At 39.0% G+C, this 21,880-nt stretch overlaps 1 pseudogene across 1 annotated transcript; it reads right to left on the reverse strand.

Moving 5' to 3' along the window:
- Positions 1-13,021: 13,021 nt before the first annotated feature.
- On the reverse strand, positions 13,022-19,010 carry LOC143537238 (uroporphyrinogen decarboxylase-like; annotated as a pseudogene). The gene is made up of 4 exons (XR_013136011.1): positions 18,898-19,010; positions 18,338-18,393; positions 13,684-13,784; positions 13,022-13,593 (listed from the first exon to the last, which is right to left on the reverse strand). The product of XR_013136011.1 is annotated as a uroporphyrinogen decarboxylase-like (transcript).
- Positions 19,011-21,880: the final 2,870 nt, after the last annotated feature.

A 21,880-nucleotide genomic window follows, 5' to 3' on the forward strand; every position in this document is an offset into this window, starting at 1 on the left:
CACCAACCCCATTGGTTGGCAGAAAAAGTGACTGACATAATCCTTTGAAATCTGCTTTTCCCATGCCTTGACCAGTACCTTTATCTGACTCCTCCCATGCTTTATTCTGTAACATGTCAGCCCTTTTTCCTGTTCCCCGGCTGCCATATCTTTTGGTATCTTTTGCTTTTGGAATCTTTTGCCTTTTGATATCTTTTGCTTGATTTGATAAGATCTTTTCCTCTTTTTAAGGGATTGTGTTCCCTAGGGTTTCCCTATATATATACTATTTTCTTGTTATTTAACACTACACACACAAACACTTAAACTCTCCTCTGCTCTCTTCTCCTTGCCCTCTGCCGTTGTTCCTCAGCCGCCTCCTCTCTCTGTCTTCGTCTTTTCCCTTGTCCTGCCCAGATTTCCGGTAATATATAATATATAATAATTTGTTAAAGATACATATTACTATGCTAACATATATTCAAGGCATAAAACAAATCATTAAACCAATAATCTCTATTTATAGGTTAACTTCGCTTGTTGAAAGTTTGGTTCTTGCGTTACCTTTCAACGCACCGTTTACATGTGAGTAATCTCGTACCTAATCCCTTTTTATTTTTAATATTTTGGGATGTTCATGTGTTCGTACAAACTTGAGTCTTAAACTTGTTTATAAACTTTTGTCGCGCAAAACCCCATGTGTTATGGACGTAGACTTGGCTGTTTATTTGTATGTGTGGATCATTAACCGTCTTGTCGGCCTATTCCGCAGTTTTCATGGATCCATTAGATGAACACGGGAGAACTATCGTTTATGATTTCTCTTTTGTTTACACTTGCACAGTTTTCTTGTTTTTGTGCTCAATTGGGAGCACGGGTTGAACTATGAGCTATGATCTATTAGGCTTGATCACAATCTGATTACACCCTTGTTGAACACCAGTTATACACATGATGCGCGCAGATATTGTTATCTATTTATATCTATTAAACTTGATTTCTCACCGACACGCAAGTGTTGACGTTTTATTTTAACACATGTTCAGGTTTGCTGTAGCAGCTTTTGGGAATCTCTTGGACGCGTAGGATGTTTTCTTTTTGTTTGGACCTAGATTAAAATGTAACAAGACGTATTATGTTATTTGAATATTTTAAGTTATGATATGATTTATGTTACTTTATGTCATGTTCTGCGCGTGCGCAAGGAAATGTATTTATTAAATATTGACACCCAAATAGTGTCGCGAGTAATGAAACAATACGTGGCGCCCCGATGTATAATCCGCCATCGGTCGGGGTGTTACAGATTGGTATCAGAGCTCCGTGACTTTAGGATAGGTGGTTAGACATAGCGACTTAGAATACCTAAGAGTCCCTTCTCGCGCATGAGAAATATCTCATGTTTGCGCGCTAATTGTTATTTACTCGATATTTATAAAATATGCTTGCGCATACGCAGCACATGATTTCATGTTTATTTCACGATCTTTAGATTTTTATTGTTAAATTTCAATCTATTTCTTTACTTACATATTCGTTTGTTGTGGGGATCGAAAATCCGAGAAGTCATGGTGGTACATGAATAGTTGATTTTCAATTACCATTAACTTTATGTTTTAAATGGAAGATTTGAAAAGTCATGGTGATACATGAATTGTCAATCTCCAATATTCATTTACTCGATATTTTAAATTGAAGATTTGAAAAGTCATGGTGATACATGAATTGTCAACCTTCAATGTTCATTTACTCGATATTTTAAATTGAGAATTCGGAAGGTCATGGTGATGCATGAATTGTCGATTTTCAATTCGAATTCATTACCTGTATTAAGTTTGCATTTAAATTCATATTTTACTTCGAAATTTGATAGCATTTAACTCCGCAAAACAAGCTTTGCGACGATATACTTTGCGCTAAAACGATTTCCCATACCAAGATATTAACAAAAAAATTAAAACTTTTATAGAATGCCTCCGCTATCTCGCCGTTATCAGAGGAGAGAAGCCTCTCGCAGACGTAGGCAGCAACGTTCCCAGGAAATGGCCGCCGCGATAGCCCAAGCCTTAAACCAAAATAATCCCAACCCCTCCGGATACAATATTAAATCCTTTAATGCGGGTAACCCTCCGAAATTCACAGGGCTTGAAGGAGCCACCGTAATGCTTCAATGGCTCGAGAAAATTGAGAACACCTTCCTCCATACCCAATGCCCTCCAGACCGACGAACCTTATACGCCTCAAGTGTCCTAGAATCAAGGGCGCTTACTTGGTGGAACGGAGTAGCTCATGCGCGTGGCGCAGAGGCTGCTTCTAGCATGCTTTGGGAGGAATTCAAGGAACTCTTGACTAGAGAATTCTGCCCTCCCAACGAAATAAAGCGCCTTGAGGAGGAATTTTGGAACTTGAAGCAGTACAGTGGCGAAGCACGCGAGTACGCGACGCGCTTCCACGAACTAAGCTTGCTTGTCCCACACCTTGTTACCCCTTCCCGCCGAGCCATCGAGAAGTTTCTTGGGGGTCTCCCCATGGAAATTCAAGATTCTGTATGGGCCAGGAACCCAGCAACCCTCTCTGACGCCATCGAGTTGGCCGCTGTGCTCAGCGACAACCATGTCAGGGCAGGAACCCTGTTCCTGCGGGGAGCTGAAAAGACCAAACCCACCAAGACTGTCACAGAACCAACAGAAACCAAGCCAGAACCCTCAAACCGTAACAACCTCAAGCGCAGGCGCAAAGCCTATGCGCTTACCAGCCCGCCCATTGTCCAGCAACCCACCTACCAACCTCCAGTTTACGCGCCTAACCCACTGTCGACCTACCCAACACCCCCTGTAGTCCACAACTATGCCTTAACCAATCCAGCACTCCCTGCCCCGCCAACTAAGAAACCCTACACAGGAAACCAACCCTTTTGCCCAACCTGTAGACTTCACCACCCACCTCAAGTCCCGTGTCGACTTTGTCACCGATGTGGCCGCGCTGGTCACAATACGGAAAACTGTAGAGTCCTTCCCTCCAACCCAATTGCGCAAACACCACCAACCTACCTGCAGAACCCACAATCAACATACCCTAATCCACGACCCAGGTCGTGCTATAACTGCGGTGATCCCAGTCATTTCCGGAACGCGTGCCCGAGACTACAAGTTCAGATTACGCAAGCGAACCCAGTTAACCAAATTTCGAACCAAGTGACGCGCGGACGAGCTTTTAATATAACCGCGCACCAAGCGCAAGCGAATAATGACGTGGTTAATGGTACATTTTTACTTAACGGACAATATGCATCCATACTTTTTGATACTGGCGCCGATAGAAGTTTTATTTCTCGCGCATTTGAACAGAAACTTGCGCGACCGCGCATAAACTTAAGCGAAAACTTTTCAGTTGAATTGGCTAATGGTGAAACTATTTTAATAAACTCCGTAATCAAAGATTGCACGCTTAACCTTAACGAAAACGATTTTCTAATCGACCTCATTCCTATGCCGCTTGGAAGCTTTGATGTTATTATCGGTATGGACTGGCTCTCGCAAAATCGCGCCGAAGTTATTTGCGCCAAAAAGATGATTCGCATTCCTCGAGAAAATGGTGAAAATCTTCATATCTACGGCGAAAAACCATCTAACGGTCTTAAACTTATGTCATGCTCTGAAGCCCGGAGACTTTTGCGGAAGAAATGTGTCGCTTTCTTAGCCCATGTGGTCAAACCCGATGAAGGAAAGAAGAAACTTTCTGAAATCCCCATCGTGCGTGACTTTCCTGAAGTCTTTCCCGATGATCTTTCTGGTTTACCTCCCGCTCGGGAAGTCGAGTTTCGTGTTGATCTTGTCCCTGGTGCATCCCCTGTAGCCAAATCTCCTTATCGACTTGCACCCGCTTAAATGCAAGAATTAGCAAGTCAACTCCAAGAGTTGACCGCTAAAGGATTCATTCGCCCTAGCTCTTCGCCATGGGGTGCTCCGGTGTTGTTCGTTAAAAAGAAAGACGGTTCGTTTCGCATGTGTATCGATTACCGCGAGCTGAACAAACTCACCATTAAGAACCGGTATCCCTTACCGCGTATTGACGACCTCTTTGACCAACTCCAAGGTGCCTCTTGTTTCTCCAAGATCGATCTCCGTTCTGGCTATCACCAGTTGCGTATCCGCGAAGAGGATATTCCCAAAACTGCTTTTCGAACCCGCTACGGTCATTTTGAATTCTTGGTCATGTCCTTCGGTTTAACCAACGCACCCGCCGTTTTCATGGATCTAATGAATCGGGTGTGTAGGCCTTTCTTGGATAAATTCGTGATCGTGTTCATCGATGATGTTCTGGTGTATTCTAAAACCAAGGCCGAGCATGAGCAACATCTTCGGTTGGTGTTGCAAAAGCTTCGAACCGAGCAACTCTTTGCCAAACTCTCCAAGTGTGAGTTTTGGTCGGATGAAGTACAGTTTCTTGGTCATGTTGTAAACAAGATGGGTATTCATGTCGACCCATCCAAGATTGAAGCAATCAAGAACTGGATTACGCCATCCACTCCTACTGAAATCCGTTCCTTTTTGGGCTTAGCTGGTTACTACCGGCGATTTATTTCGAACTTCTCAAGGATCGCTTTGCCTTTAACAGCTTTAACGCACAAAGGCAAACCGTATATTTGGGGCTCGAAGCAAGAAGAAGCCTTTCTGAAGCTCAAGCGATTGTTGTGCGAAGCTCCTGTTCTAACTTTACCAGAGGGTAATGATGATTTTGTCGTGTATTGTGATGCCTCCAACCAAGGTCTCGGTTGTGTACTTATGCAACGAGGCAAGGTTATCGCTTACGCGTCAAGGCAACTCAAAATTCACGAAAAGAATTATACGACTCACGATCTCGAACTTGGTGCAGTTGTATTTGCCTTGAAAATCTGGAGACACTACCTCTATGGTACTAAGTGTATCCTTTACACCGACCATAAAAGCCTTCAGCACATTTTTGATCAAAAGGAACTTAACATGAGACAACGCAGATGGAACGAACTCATCAGCGATTACGATTGTGAGATCCGATATCACCCTGGTAAGGCTAATGTGGTAGCCGATGCGCTCAGCCGTAAACCCAGCCAACTTAACTGTATCTTGTCGCGCACGCAGCTTCACTTCGCGCCGATTCAAAGCAATCTTGAATCACGCATTCGTGACGCGCAGCGCGCATCCATCAGTAATGGCAACCTTCGCGCCGAGTTAGCGTGTGGCGCGGAAGCGCATTTTGTCCCTAATCTGAGTGGAATTCTCTGCTATCTCAATCGCATCTGGATTCCCAATGATGAGACTCTTCGCTCTGTCATACTGAGTGAAGCGCACAAAACCCGGTATTCCGTTCATCCTGGTGCTGACAAAATGTACAAAGATTTGCGCCTTTCTTATTGGTGGCCTGGTATGAAAAAGGATATTGCTGTGTTCGTAGCTAAATGCCTAACTTGTTCTAAGGTAAAAGCTGAACATCAACGCCCATCTGGTTTGCTCGAACAACCTGCAATTCCTACGTGGAAATGGGAAAGTATAGCAATGGACTTTATCACCAAGTTACCCTTGACCGCAAGCAAACATGATAGCATTTGGGTAATAGTGGATCGATTGACCAAGTCTGCCCACTTTCTGCCCATTCGTGAAACCTACCGTGTTGAGCAACTTGCGCATCTTTATGTCAAGGAAATTGTCTGCCGTCATGGTACTCCTTTGAGCATCATATCCGATCGCGATGGCCGTTTTATATCTCGCTTTTGGAAATCTCTCCAATCTGCGTTAGGAACTCGTTTGGACATGAGTACTGCATATCATCCTCAGACTGACGGACAGTCTGAGCGAACCATCCAAACCCTTGAGGATATGCTTCGATCTTGTGTTCTTGATTTTGGAGGTAATTGGGATTCACACCTACCTCTGATCGAGTTCTCTTATAATAACAGCTATCATTCCAGCATCGGTATGGCCCCATTTGAAGCACTTTACGGTCGAAAGTGCCGTTCACCGATTTGTTGGAACGGAGTGGGTGAAGTTCAAATCACAGGACCAGAACTAGTTCAAGAGACAACCGATAAAATCGCCAAGATCCGTGATCATCTGCTGACTGCCAGAAGCCGACAGAAGAGTTACGCAGATCGCAGGCGGAAGCCTCTCGAATTTCTAGTTGGTGATCTTGTTCTCCTCAAAGTATCGCCCTGGAAGGGTGTTGTCCGCTTTGGGAAGAAAGGTAAGCTTGCACCTCGTTATGTTGGACCATTCAAGATTCTTGCGAGGGTGGGAAAAGTTGCCTACAAGCTTGACCTACCGCCCGCGCTCAGCAATGTGCATCCAACTTTCCATGTATCCAATCTCAAGAAATGTTTAGCTGACGAGAGCCTTCACATACCACTTGATGAAGTTCAAGTTGATGAGTCTATGCACTTCGTTGAGAAGCCTGTTGAGATTTTGGATCGCAAGGAAAAGCAAACCAAGCGCAGTCGCATCCCTATTGTTAAAGTTCGTTGGCAGTCCAAGCGCGGAGCCGAGTTCACTTGGAAAAGGGAAGATCAAATGAAGATCAAGTACCCGCACCTTTTCTCTGCGCGTCCTACTTCGAGATAAATTTCGGGACGAAATTTCTTAAAGTAGGGGAGACTGTGACAACTGCCCAATCCGACCCGACCCAGGTACCCGTTTTCGAATCCGATTCTTTTTATGATTTAAAATTTGGTTATTAATCTTTGTAAATTTAACATTAAATAAATTATATATATATTTTTATATTACTTACTAATAATAATATTTTTCTTGTCGCCGTCCCGCCTCTTTTTCTCTCTTGTCGCCGTCCCGCCCCTTTGCTTAACCCTTGAGCCTGAAACCCCTTTTTCTCTTAACTCTTTGCTTGTCCTTTGGTTCTTCCCGCCTAAGGATGTCTGCGCAGCTCCACGCGCCAGACTCCTTACAAGGAAGCCTGCGTGAAGACCGGTTGTTCCTGCGATACGCGAGGCGAACTGTTCTCGCAGCGCGCTAAGAATTGTAGTTCTTCTCGCAGCGCGCCAAGAACGGTAGTTCTTCCCGCGACGCTCTAAGAATTGTAGTTCTTCTCGCAGCGCGCTAAGAACGGTAGTTCTTCCCGCGACGCGCTAAGAATTGTAGTTCTTCTCGCAGCGCGCTAAGAATGGTAGTTCTTCCCGCGGCGCGCTAAGGATTTTAGTTCTTCCCGCGGCGCGCTAAGGATTGTCCTCTGTCTGCCTTCGCCCTCGCGCGTGCGCTCGAACCTTCTCGCGCTAGACCTTAAGTCTTTTCTTCTGTTTAGGTCAGCCTGTGTGCTTTTATCTTATCTTTTGTTTGAGCTTTAGGTCAGTTCCGACATCTGTCCGAAAAGTCACTTTCGGCGCAGCATGCGCACCAACCCCATTGGTTGGCAGAAAAAGTGACTGACATAATCCTTTGAAATCTGCTTTTCCCATGCCTTGACCAGTACCTTTATCTGACTCCTCCCATGCTTTATTCTGTAACCTGTCAGCCCTTTTTCCTGTTCCCCGGCTGCCATATCTTTTGGTATCTTTTGCTTTTGGAATCTTTTGCCTTTTGATATCTTTTGCTTGATTTGATAAGATCTTTTCCTCTTTTTAAGGGATTGTGTTCCCTAGGGTTTCCCTATATATATACTATTTTCTTGTTATTTAACACTACACACACAAACACTTAAACTCTCCTCTGCTCTCTTCTCCTTGCCCTCTGCCGTTGTTCCTCAGCCGCCTCCTCTCTCTGCCTTCGTCTTTTCCCTTGTCCTGCCCAGATTTCCGGTAATATATAATATATAATAATTTGTTAAAGATACATATTACTATGCTAACATATATTCAAGGCATAAAACAAATCATTAAACCAATAATCTCTATTTATAGGTTAACTTCGCTTGTTGAAAGTTTGGTTCTTGCGTTACCTTTCAACGCACCGTTTACATGTGAGTAATCTCGTACCTAATCCCTTTTTATTTTTAATATTTTGGGATGTTCATGTGTTCGTACAAACTTGAGTCTTAAACTTGTTTATAAACTTTTGTCGCGCAAAACCCCATGTGTTATGGACGTAGACTTGGCTGTTTATTTGTATGTGTGGATCATTAACCGTCTTGTCGGCCTATTCCGCAGTTTTCATGGATCCATTAGATGAACACGGGAGAACTATCGTTTATGATTTCTCTTTTGTTTACACTTGCACAGTTTTCTTGTTTTTGTGCTCAATTGGGAGCACGGGTTGAACTATGAGCTATGATCTATTAGGCTTGATCACAATCTGATTACACCCTTGTTGAACACCAGTTATACACATGATGCGCGCAGATATTGTTATCTATTTATATCTATTAAACTTGATTTCTCACCGACACGCAAGTGTTGACGTTTTATTTTAACACATGTTCAGGTTTGCTGTAGCAGCTTTTGGGAATCTCTTGGACGCGTAGGATGTTTTCTTTTTGTTTGGACCTAGATTAAAATGTAACAAGACGTATTATGTTATTTGAATATTTTAAGTTATGATATGATTTATGTTACTTTATGTCATGTTCTGCGCGTGCGCAAGGAAATGTATTTATTAAATATTGACACCCAAATAGTGTCGCGAGTAATGAAACAATACGTGGCGCCCCGATGTATAATCCGTCATCGGTCGGGGTGTTACACGACCAACCAAACACGTAGAAATGTCTATTATAACATTTGTAACATCCTTCCTCAGGGACTCGCCATCCTCGATAAGATTTGCCCCAACATCCTGAACAGCTCAAGCGTATCTTTGATACCATTTATAACATGTGACCCTTCATACCACCAATATTATCCGTTTCCCCCTCGATTAATAATCCATCCAATAACTCACGAATTTGTTTTTAGTCGTCTAGTGGAGATTTCCCAGGAGATCACCATCCTAGTATTACTTCCACATGATCACGCTTAACTGTGAAGCTTTCATCTGCTCCATTGCCAACTAAACCCAAAATGCGTTGATGCACTTACAATTTGTTTTCATAAACTCATCGGTTTTATGCTAGTGTTTATTTTAGAACATGTATATTTTTAGGAAATTAACATATGAAAACTCAGAAGATTTACCAGGTAATTAGAGGTGAATATTTGAGTCGAGGTCTTTTGAAGATACTAGCAAAAGTGTCCGCGCGTTGCTACGGGTTGAGGCAAGTTATTGACTCGTATTGGTTTGTAGTGTCCGGTGTGGTATGTAATGGGTTATTAGTGCTAGCGAGCCGCCGCATGTGATTATGGTGTGTTGGGTGCTTTTTGTTTTTTATTGGTGGGGGGGGGGACACAAAAGTATTAACATATGCATATATATATATATTGGATACATCGTGTTTTGTGATATATTTGTTAATAAAGTACGTTTGTGGGTTTTGTAAATTTTAATCAACTAAAGGATTAATGTGTGTTAATATGTGAGTAGTTATGGGTGAAATTTAAAAAAAGAGATGAAAGAAATGCATAAATTAAAGCCAGTAAGTCAACGAATTGTAAAAAAGGTAAAAGGGTGGGCATGCGTGACTTGCTTTTGCACATGCATAGTCGCGCACACATATATATTGGATCGATGATGTTATGAAGTATTTGGTACTTAACTTGCAGAAACAAAAAGTTTTTGTTTGGGGCGTTACAAACTGACAAGTACGAATCAGACTTAAATAGCACGAGAGACATTATCGATGATGAAGCACTGAATGTTTGTTTAATTATGGAATAATGATTGACCTTACACGGAGTATGCGTTGAGTATGGGGTACATAGATTTATAATGGGATTTATATTGGATTTCTATTGCAAAAGTTGTGTCGAATTCGATTGTTTATTTTTATATGTACATGAGGCATTGAATTGATGTGTCAGTGAGAGGTAAAAACGTTTTTTAGCAATTGATCATGTGATGATTCTATTTTCTGAGTTCCATGCAGGTTGTATATAATTAAAAATCTGAATGCCTTGGAATCGTATAAGTAAGGGTAATGACGTGTTAGGTGTATTTATTGGTTCAGATCTACTAAAAACATAACAAAATCGATTGCATCCGTCATTAAACCAAGTAAAACATATGAAACAACAAAGAAATGAAAAATAGAGGAATGATTTGAGAACACAAAATTCTAAGTTTGCATGATTAAAACAAAGGGGATGATAAAGCTAGAAAGTCAAAGTTTGTAAGAAAATAAGATCTTTATTATGGGGTTGCTAGAGTCTCGGTATAATGACTTGTTGTCCTTGATAGTTTAGCAAAGGATAGTACAATTCGTCGACATTCTTACATGTGTATATCTCATTAGTAAATCCATCATCTGATACGACCATAAACTCGTCGGTTGTGTTGATGTATGTTATGGTCAACTCTAATAGTATAGGCATTATTGGAGGGGGGGGTAATCATATTTTAGTCCATGTGTGACGTGTCATCTTCTATAAATCTAAGGTCCAATACGATAAGCAATGAGTAACAATATGTGGAGGTCGTTGTGAATGACAACCAAGTGTCCATCCGAGGGTTTTGTTGGAAGTTTTGGGAATGTCGTGTTAATAAACTTCTCCGTGTGAGTATCAAAAGCCAACAACTGAACACATCACCTTAAATATGTGCATTTCACAACAAAGTACATAACTCCGTTATTGAAAGTTTCACTTTTCCATTAATGGTCCTTTGTTCCCAGTTGATATTCATGTACGGTTCCAACTATTTTTCAGACCCATGCTTTTGGTAAGTACTTGTATAATTTTATTTGTTCGAGGTCGCGCTTCACATGTAGGATGGCATATTCATTTAAATGTAAGTACAATCCAATAGCGTTAGATCGTGTGTGTATATGCGCTAGTTAAGGGGTTCTAGACGACCAAGTTTCCAGTATAGCGACAACATAAACATATGAGGCCATTAAGAGTTGTATGAATGTTGAATTCATGAGGATTTGCCTCGCATGGTAGTGGAACGATAATATCTGACATAGGATCCGTGTATGCCGAAGTAAGCGGATAGACTATGGTGTGCCACGGTCTGAGCACTGTAATTTTTTTTATGTTTTTGTAAATTCTTTGAAAATGGTGACAATGCGTTGTGCTAAAAAAATTTTGTTTCAAGTAGTGAGAGCCATTGTTTCCATACGGTTTTACATTGGCCTACACACCTAGCCTTACTAATATGTCGGACAAAAGTATATTTGTATGAGCATCTTGAATCAAAGTCGTACAGGGTCCGTACGTAGATTTGGTACATGTTTTTGCACTTTTAGGCATGCCTTCCACGAAGATTTGTATTTACATCGCAAGGTGTTATACATGAGTCATTTAGACGAAGTTTTTGAAAAGCAGTGTGAAACATCATTTAATCGATATGTGTACGATGTGGTTATAGTGTGAGCCGCAAGTTACTTACAAAGTATGATAGGAAGTGACGAGTGTTTGGAAGGGTGTTGCGGTGATGCACAAAAATAAACATTAGACCTTATGTAGGCTTAAGTCGCGTGAAAGGAAAAAAAGGAGATAAGAAAATTATATTCTAATTTTTCAGCTTACAATCATAATTATTTTCTATGAATGAAGCCTTCAACAAAATATATGAATAAAAAAATGATTTTATTTTGTGCAGATTACAACTCCAATGTGCATTCCTTAGAGGGATATAGATATCAGGCATATCTTTTTCATTAAGAATAATCACAAGCCAACTAAGTTTGTGAAGAAAAGTTAAAGGGTGGCTATTAATATATGAAGCTTCACCAAAAACCATGTAACCTAAACATTACCCCTTTAATTAAATTATTTAAACGTGGAAACAACGTTGACGAGTTGGCAGGCAATAACCAAGTTGTAAACATGTGAATCTAGTTGGTGAGTTGTAAACAAACAGGTTAAATGGGTCATAAGCGGTTTGTCATGTTGAACTAATTGGGACAAACAGATCAACATGAACACGACGGGTTATGTGGGTTAAATAGGTCATACGAAAATGGTAATTTTTTTGTTTCATAAGAAAGAGACATGGTAAACTTATAAATAAAGCAAATCTATATATCTTTCTTTATATCTTTTGTAATTTACTATGATATAAAACTGCCAACTTGCAAGTGACGACAAATTGGGTACTACTTCACATGAGGTACAAAGTGGTTGGTGGTGGTGATTTACCGGTAAGTTGAGACGCCTCGTCGGCGGTAAGTAAGGCGAAGCCATTAATGCTATGTTTATATAGCTAAAGGAGGAAGAGTTTTGATGGTTAATCAAGTGAGCAATGTAAATCATCAATCCTTTTGCAATTTATGAATAATATATATTTAATACAACTTAAAATTTTGGAGGTTTGTAATTGTTATTGTTTAATTAGGTACTCACCAGTTCATAATGTTAGGAGACCATGAGAGCAATCTAATGATCGCTCTCGTCAATATCCTCCCACCTTATTGTTGACAGCCGATGACGCCGACAGGGTTGTGCACTTGCACACGTTGAAATTTTTGGCGGTACGTATTTCATTTTCGTGTCTATATGGTTGTTGGGATAATATATAGGTTACCAACTTTGGTTAAATAGCAAACAAGCTAGTATATATAAGCTAACAAAGTTAATAGAAACATAAGTAATAACATATTTAAACCATAGACCTTTGTTCGGCAAGGCTATATATAATAATATTAATAACCCGGCGAATGAGTTCGTGAAAGGTCTTTTCATATGAAATCCCTAATTTTTACTTTCCAAAATATTTTTATTAAATTTTCACAAACATAATAGTTATTTTCAAACTCATGTTAGTTGTTTGTTTAAACAGTTTTTTTATGGTAATTTTATCAACTTTGTTTTATTGTTTCATTAATCTCAATATTGGTAACATGGTCACTAATGTTTCTTTAAGAACTTTTTTTTGCTGTGAAGTCATAATGATCACATACCAAAAGTAAATGTAATGAAAAACCAAGCCAATTCCCAAAGTTACTTAAATATATTGGCCCAAATCATAAATAGTTAATGTAAGACGGAAAGAATGAACAACATGTGACATATTAAACTAAAGTGCAATGCAACAATACTAACATGTAACAAATAATTTAAAGCCTTGTCTACAAAAAACACTCATGTTAGTTCCTAAGACTTTTAGCAACCTCAAAAAAATGAGCAACATTTTCTTCTGGTGTGCCTACAACAATCCCATGACCAAGATTCAATATATGTTTACTCCCTTCTTTCTTCACAGTATCATGTATCCTATTGGTGATGAAATCTTTTGACCCGAACAACACACCCGGGTCTATGTTCCCTTGAACCGCTATATCAGAACCTAACCGTTTCTAGCCTTCAGCCATATCCACGGTCCAGTCCAAACTAACCACATCCACCCCGGTCAAAGGTAGCCGTTCCAACAACCCACCTGACCCACTTGCATAAAGAATTAAAGGAAGATCCGGGTGAGTTTGTTTAACCGTGTCCACGATTCGTTTCAAGTAAGGCAAACTGAATTCTTCAAAGTCAGTCGGGCTCAGCTCGGTGGCCCATGAGGCAAAGATTTGAACTGCTTGTGCACCAGTGTCGGCTTGGTATTGAATGTATGTAGCCATTGAGGTTGTGAATTTTTCAAGCAGTGCGTGTAGGACCTGCAATAGTGAACTGACTCAGTCACTAACATTTAACTTATGAAATATGAAATTTTGAATTATAATAATATAATGTAATAAATTAATCACCTTAGGCTGTGAGAAAGCAAGCCTCTTAATTTTGGAAAAGTGCTTTGATGATCCGCCTTCAACGCAATATGATGCTAGAGTAAAAGGACCACCAACGAACTCTACAAATTTCCAACACTACCAAAAGTGTTTTTACAAATTTCTAACACTACCAAAAGTGTGCTTAGTTTAGTCCGAACTTTACACTATCATGTTTTTCCTTAGCCCAAATCGCCTCAAGTTTTCCTTATTACATCCTTCTAACCTTGAGAAATAGTGTATAGAGGATATGAGGTTGTTATTCATTGGTATGTTTGTATGTTTATGTAATAGAAGCACAAGAATGCACTATATATAGGCTAACAAGGTTAATAGAAACATAATGACAATAATGATAATAATAATAATAATAATATAACACATGTAAACCATAACTTCTTGTTTTCTAAAGGATTGAAGAGTAATGTCTCAAAAATTGAAGTTTCATGATGTTGTACTATGTAACATCCTAAAATTTATAATGTTAAGTAAAGAAAGTTACGTAGTGATTTCGCGTTATTAATTAATGTCGAGTAAAGAACGGATCATGGACTTAGATTAATTAAGATGGGTTAAATGAGAATGGGCCTTAGGTCCATGGGCTTTAAGGGATATAAATATCCCCTAAACCAACCTAAAACCCTAAACCCTCATTTCATTTCCATCTTATTCTCTAGCACACACCCAAAACACACACGACCCGAACCAAGATCCAAAGGCGAGGACCCGAGCTTGTTGGTGCTAAATCGTCGTGACGAACCAAAGCAACATCAAGAACAGCTCGTGTTCGTAGTTCGACTCGTTTACGGTACGTTTATATCGAGAACTTGTTCGTTTAGGTTTGGATTAGTATAGAAATGATAGATCTGTGTTTGTATGGTAAAAACGAATCCAACACAGCTAAACTTACTGAAAATGGTTATGATTTGATGGGTTAATCGATTGATAAAAAGAACCCGTAACCTATATGCCTAAATCGCACCCTTTAAACATCGATGTTAGGTCGATTTGATGGTTGGGGTTTGTAGGCGCTGGTCAGACGATTCCGTGGATACCTAAATCGAGTTATTTGGTTAAGAAACGAAGGATTTAAGAGCGAACAGTAGCTGCAGCCGACAACTTCGCCTGCAAGCTAAGTTCGCCTGATGAACTTCGCCTGTAAAGCTAAGTTCGCCTGATGACAACTTCGCTTAAAGCTAAGTTCGCCTAAGGTTTAACTTCGCCTAAAGCTAAGTTCGCCTGATGACAACTTCGCTTAAAGCTAAGTTCGCCTAAGGTTTAACTTCGCCTAAAGCTAAGTTCGCCTGATGACAACTTCGCCTAAAGCTAAGTTCGCCTGATGACAACTTCGCCTAAAGCTAAGTTCGCCTGATGACAACTTCGCCTAAAGCTAAGTTCGCCTAAGGTTTAACTTCGCCTAAAGCCAAGTTCGATTAGAAAATAGATTAAAAACGATAAGTAAAAGTAAGCTAATACTAGGCCGCCAGATTAAATCAGGCGAGTATTGATACGTGTAACTTATACAGTCAGCCGAGCTCAGTTAAAGAAAGGATTTACAACTATCGGAGGAAGGAGCAGAGTTCAGGTGAGTTTCTAGCCCCATTCCTTGTTATGTTTTCGAGGCTGTGTGCATACTCGATGTGTTGTTAATACATTTATTCTAAGTGATAAGTGTATGTCATATGTGATATATGTGATGGATATGAATGATTGATTGTCGGTACGCGAACGATCTTCGGATATTGCGCGTACTGTCAGGTTAAGAATAGAGGTACGAATATTATATATCGAAGATGTATGAACATTACAAATGAATACTTGTCGGGGCGTGAACGATCTTCGGATATTGCACGTATCGACAAGGGGTATGGTTGTTAAATGAATGATGTAAAGAACACCTAGAGTGTTCTTATGCTATAATGTAATTATTGTATATGTGAAGTATGTGTATACAGGTACACGAATGGTATGTGAGTTCTACGTTCGACATAGTAAGTTAGGATGACAAATCCCTCTAGCTTCTGTCGGACATAGACTCGGCTGGTGGTGGCGTAGTTAAGGACTGCGGGCCTTATACGTAACGTAGATGATAGATGTAAACGTAGATAGGGACGGTGGGCCTTATACGTGTTACAGATAATAGGCGACAACGTAGTTAAGGACTGCGGACCTTATACGTGTTATAGATAGGCATCAGCATAGGAAAGGACTGTGGACCTTATACGTGCTGTATTTGTAGCATAGGGGAGGATTGCGGACCTCGTACGTGCTATGAATTAGGTTGCAACATAGGGAAGGACTGTGGACCTTGTACGTGTTGTGGATGTAGGATGGTATAGGGAAGGACTGCGGACCTTGCACGTGCCATGAATGGTGAACATAGGTAAGGACTGCGGACCTTTTACGTGTTCACGACCTTGAGTACAGGTATAGACGGCGGACTATGAACGTACTCTCGGTGGACTGAGGTTAGGGATTGTAGATATGTATGTATGGTAGTAAGTATGTATGTAGAACAGAAGGGTAACTAGTTAAGTATGGATATGTATCTTCGGATATGTATGTATGTGTATGTATTGTATGGCGTCCGATTAACTAGAACTCACTCAGCGTAGCTGACTTTTAGTATGCACGCAGATGATCAGACCAAAGGACTAGCATGAGGATGGCACATGGCATGGATTGAACGGCTGGCATCTTAAGATGGAAGAAAAGATGTTTTAAATATAATGATTTGTTCTATAATATCAAAGAAGAGATTGAATGTTTTGTAACGAATGCTTCAAGTAAACGTTTCCGCGAAAGTTTTAATGAACTCTGATTTGTAAGAACTGTGTTTATGATTAAATCCGACGCTAAAGTAAGGCTACCGGGTTCGGGGCCTTACATACTAAGAGCTTTAAAAGTTGATGGATACATTGACAAATTACTTTTCTTGCCCTATTATGAAATAACATTTTTGTCCTTGAACTCTAATTGTGAAATTACCATGGATACCCATCACTCTTCCTTTATATATAATATATAATATAATATAGATTATATAATATAATATAGATTATAAACTTTTGTACAATAATAAATTTGTACACATTGTAATTTCCGTTGTAAGCAACAAATCTGTTTGTCCTTTTAATAAAATTTAGAAACCGCTGCTAAGTTTGTACGAGTCACGTAAGCCTTTAGAAAGTGGGATGTAACCCTTGAAGCATACAAAAGGTGTTTCTTATAGATGAAGAAAAGTTTAGATATTTAACTCATAAGTATAAATTGACTAATACAAATTGTTTCAATATCTTCTTAGGTCATTTGACGTAAACATGTTTATCAAATAAACATGTTTATCAAATGTCAATATAAAACATGAAATAACATTTGTTCTTATATAATTCATGGACGAGTTAAGTGTCATTTTGGTACATGTGGTTTGTCACATTACGCAATTTTAGTACCGTTTTTGAATTTATTGTAACTGGCTACTACACTTTTCTAAAACTTGCTACAACAGTACTTTTTTCTAACCTCGTCTATTTTGTTCGTTAAATCCGAGGGTAATTTGGTAACTTAGTTATTCTATTTATTTTTTGATAAAATGGCAAAACAGGTCCTTTATGTTTTTATGGTTTTTCAATAGTCGTCCTTTAGAAAACTTAATGACTGAAATCATATTCTATGTTTCCAAAATGTAGCACGTTACGTCCTTTTCCATGAACTCAGTTAATTTTTTTCGTTAAATCTTATCATGTACAAGGCACATGAGGGTATATCAGTCATTTCACAATTTATTTAAAAAATATATAAACTATCTCTCTCCCTGCTACAGATCTACAATTATCCATCGTTACCACCAACCCATCTTCATCCAAAATCAATTTCACAACACAAATTCGAGATCATCACCTACTTTTCCTCATGTGTTGTTGCCATATTATAAATTCTCTTTTGTTAACATTAAATACCTGATGCCGGCTCAATTAATCTCCGAAAATCAAACACCACGACAACCAAAACCCTAGATCTATATTCAGAACAAAACAAAATCCACCACAATTAAAACCCTAATTCTGGACCATGATTTCCGGTGTTGGTTCCGTTGTGTTCTGGTGGTGGCATCGGTTTCGTGTTGTTCAGGAGGGGGTGTAGGCAGCGGCGGTTGTATCGGGTTCGTTTTTCTTATTTAAGTTTTCCGGCGAAACACTGGGTTCCCGATTTGGTTTTACCGGTGAAAATTGGGGCATTTGATATGGAATCCTAATCGGACGATGGTCTCACTACCATCTGCATCTGCGGTGGTTGTTGGTTGTGTTTGCAGCCGGAGATGAATTCGATTTCCGTGGTTTTAGGTTGCAGTGGTGGTGGGAACACGGTGGTGATGGCCACAAAGCAGTGGCGAAATAATAAGGTTCAGAGAGAGAGAGAGAGCAATAATTAAGAGTTTTTTATTTATAAATTTATAAACATACCCTCATCTGCCTTGCACATGATAAGATTTAACGAAAAAAATTAACTGGGTTAGTGGAAAAGGACGTAACGTGCTACATTTTGGAAACACAGAATATGATCTGTTTTGCCATTTGATCTTATTTTTTTCTTTTCTATTTAATGACTTCCCCTTCACACATTCATAAGCACCCACCACTGTCATCGTTCTCATCACCAAACCACATCAACATGTAGTTTAATTTTGCAATCCTAAAATATATTATGTTAATAAGCTTAAATCAAGATTATACACTTCCAAATGAATCGCCAGAGACGACGAGAAACACCGGCCCAAACAACGCCGCTATATAGAACAGATCTGAGTGAACACTTTTCCGGCAAGAGAGAGAGAGGAAATCGATGTCCGTTGCGATTTTCCGGCCGGGCCTCCTTCCCTATATGTATTATAATAACCCAAACTTTTGTATTAGATAACAAATGAATAAATATATATATGTATAATATATAAGATAATAATAATAATAATAACGGAACAAACTCATAAAAGATAAGACAGAACGTTTAAAAATCAATTTAATATTATCACACATATATTTTTGAATTTCCAAAACCTCAGCTCGTTATCTTCTAACTTTAACTTTGCCATTTTTTTTGGAAAACTCCGAAGCTTCCGTACCCATTCTCGTTATTAAAATCCCATGTACCTAAGCGAACTCCTCACAACCATACTACCTATTCACTCTTCTCGCCTACCTCTCTGTGTGTCCCGACTCTACTTCTGCTATAAGTGGCCGCTGGCGACTCCTTTGCCGACGAACCGTCACGAACCAACCACTTAGCAATCCGAGTTGTTCCTGTTTCGCCATATTAGGTAAATAATCAAACCATATTTTATTTTAACTGGGTTATACATCTTAGTTTTGATGTAAGTTCTTACTATACTCAGTTTCAAAACTCGGACAACGTACGTCACCACCGCCGCGCGTAGTAACTGTTATCGCATCTCAACCTCCGGTTTCTTTCCTATTCAAATCCGTGTGAACCCCTACTGTTTGAGTTTCCGCCTTTGATTTGTAAAGTTTGAAGAACCGCCTCGTTTCCGTGCATCGCAACTTTGTTCTACCAGAGAGGTAAACTTCGACTTCCTCTCTTTTTAGTTCGCATGCCCGATTAAGTTGTTCGAATACGGCGTCTATGATTGTTGATTTGTTCTGACGACGGATTACATTTTAATATAAACTATATTTGAAATTTTTTTCTCATGCATGGATAATATAAGGGAAAGGAAATCAAGAACCTTATGTTAACTGTTTTATTTCGTGGGCTGTTAAAAGAAAAGTTATATATACTATTGTAGTAGTATGCATGTTGTGTTCAAGATGCTTTTTGAACCCATGCAACAGAAGATGCTTTATGATTGGCAAAAGTTACTAAGACTCTTATCACCATCATTTATAATTTTTGGACATTTTAATAAAATAATTTAAAAAAAAATAAAATAAAAGTTTTGATAAATAAATGAACAATTCAAGTTCATATTAGTTATTTCACATTATTCTTTTATAGTTGAGTAGAGATAGAGATTTTAAGTTTATAAATTTTATAACTAGCTATATTTTGAAAGCGTAAAGGTGTTGGAGTAATTACTAAAAACAAATATCACCATACATTATTTCAATATGAATCATGAATTTTAAAGGTGTCCGTCCCCGGAGAATCAACGAATCCGCTATAGTAGTTATGTTAATACATCTATTTTCAAATTGTAATCAATCGATAGGTTATTGTACGACGTGCGCACACTTAGATTCTATTGCCCGTGCTTTGCTTGTTGACTAAGGTACGGATTCTGTTTTTCTTCACTCATAGTATTGGTTCTAGTCCATTTTATATTCGATGTCCGTCACTTCGTAGTGCGGATTTTTGTTATCTAGTTCGGTTTATTCGTATGATATGGTTATATTAATTTTATAGCATGCAATAGGTTATATATATTTTGAATTCATTATTGCATGTTCCTGTTTAAATATCTTTTAGTTATACGACTTTAGTTCAGTACTCTGTTACCCGAGCATTTCTGACTTGTCGTTGGGGCGTCAACGACATGGCACTTATCGTGACAGTGCGTAATCAAAGTTCACGGCGTCTCTGAAAGTACTCATGTAGTACCTTGGCCACTTAGAGGCGTATAGATCGATCTTAGCTCCGACTCCTGACTCCTGACTTCTGTTTGAGATGGAACAATGTGTGCACGCCACCCACACCGTCTCCTTGGTGCATGGACTAGCTAGCTGTGTACCCCTCTGTTTAGGCTCTGGGTGCTTCCGTATTACACGACCTATTTATTTTAACATCATCGTCGTGTATTTTAGTAATTATATTTTGTTTCGCTATATTTCTGGTCCGTTTTGATATGTGTATACGCATTTGGTTAAATTTGAGTATATTCAGATTACGTCCCGATCGTGTATCGGATTATGTTTCGCATCTAATTATAGTTCGGTCTAAAACGTGGTTTTATATCCGCAATAGTTTCAGTTTTATTTCAGTATGTGTTTTGTCTTATGTATGCCTTTACCTGTACTATTGTTCTCTCCGTTACTGGGCAATTTTTGGCTCAGCCGTATTTTCTTGTTTGTGTCTGTCTTATTTGCTAACAGGTAATTCGGGAAATCGGGGAGATCAGTGATGAGAGTAAAATGAAGCTCAAGAATAAGGACTTGATTTAATTTTCTTTTATTTAAGCATTTAATAAATTTGACTTAGAATTTCTTTCAGTGTTTTTAACTCTTTTGGTTGTCATGGGATTCTTTTCATTTCATTTAAATGGTTTTTGTTTGGTCTATGATATCTGTAATAGTGACACGTCAGCTTGCTCCGGGTTGGGGTGTTACATGTGTGGTCGATGGCCCACTAATATGGTAGTGGTGTGAAATCGATTGCCCCTAATTGATGCTCCAGGTTATCGTCTTCCCCCACAAGGAAGAAAATACCAGCAACCACCCGGAAAACGATAAATCTGGAATGGTGGTGGTGGCCATCAATACACAACTGCACTACCTAAAACTTTTTTAACTTATTTGAGCAATCTAGCAATCTGTTTCACAATATGGCTGAACAAGGGCCATTGATTCATGTCGGACAAACCACAATTCAGCCATATTGTGAATCAAATTGCTCCATTGCTTGAAGATTTGACGATCAATGAAGCGGGGAGTTTGAAGAATCGATCATCGATTGATGGGCAGGTGTTAGGATTTGGGTATTTAGGGGGTGTTTGGCCTAGCTTTTTTAGCTTTTTTTATTTTATAAAATAAGCTTAACTTGGTGTTTGGTTTAACTTTTTTAGTTTATGCTTATAAGCTTATTTGTTTAAGGGGGTAAATTACTCATTTGTCTTCAAATGGTGATGGATTAGTAATATTGAAGCAACTTATAACTAAAACAAATTAAAGAATGATGGATTTAACAACTTATTAAGATGTATAATCAACTTGTAGAATATAAGCTAATCCAAACACTTAAGAAGAGCTTATCAAATAATAGAAAATAAGCTATAAGCTTCAAAAAGATATAAGCATAAGCACAAAAATATAAGCTAGGCCAAACACCCCCTTAGGGTTATGAAAGCATAAAAGGTGAAATCATTTAATATAAAAAGAAAAAAATAAATAAAATAGCAAAGTTATCAAATTACCCCTGACTTAACGGACAAAAATAAACGAGGTTAGAAAAA

Source organism: Bidens hawaiensis, unplaced genomic scaffold (assembly GCF_021521415.1).
Source record: "Bidens hawaiensis isolate Kalapana, Puna unplaced genomic scaffold, B.hawaiensis_p1.1 tig00011151_1, whole genome shotgun sequence".
Taxonomy (NCBI): Eukaryota; Viridiplantae; Streptophyta; class Magnoliopsida; order Asterales; family Asteraceae; genus Bidens; species Bidens hawaiensis.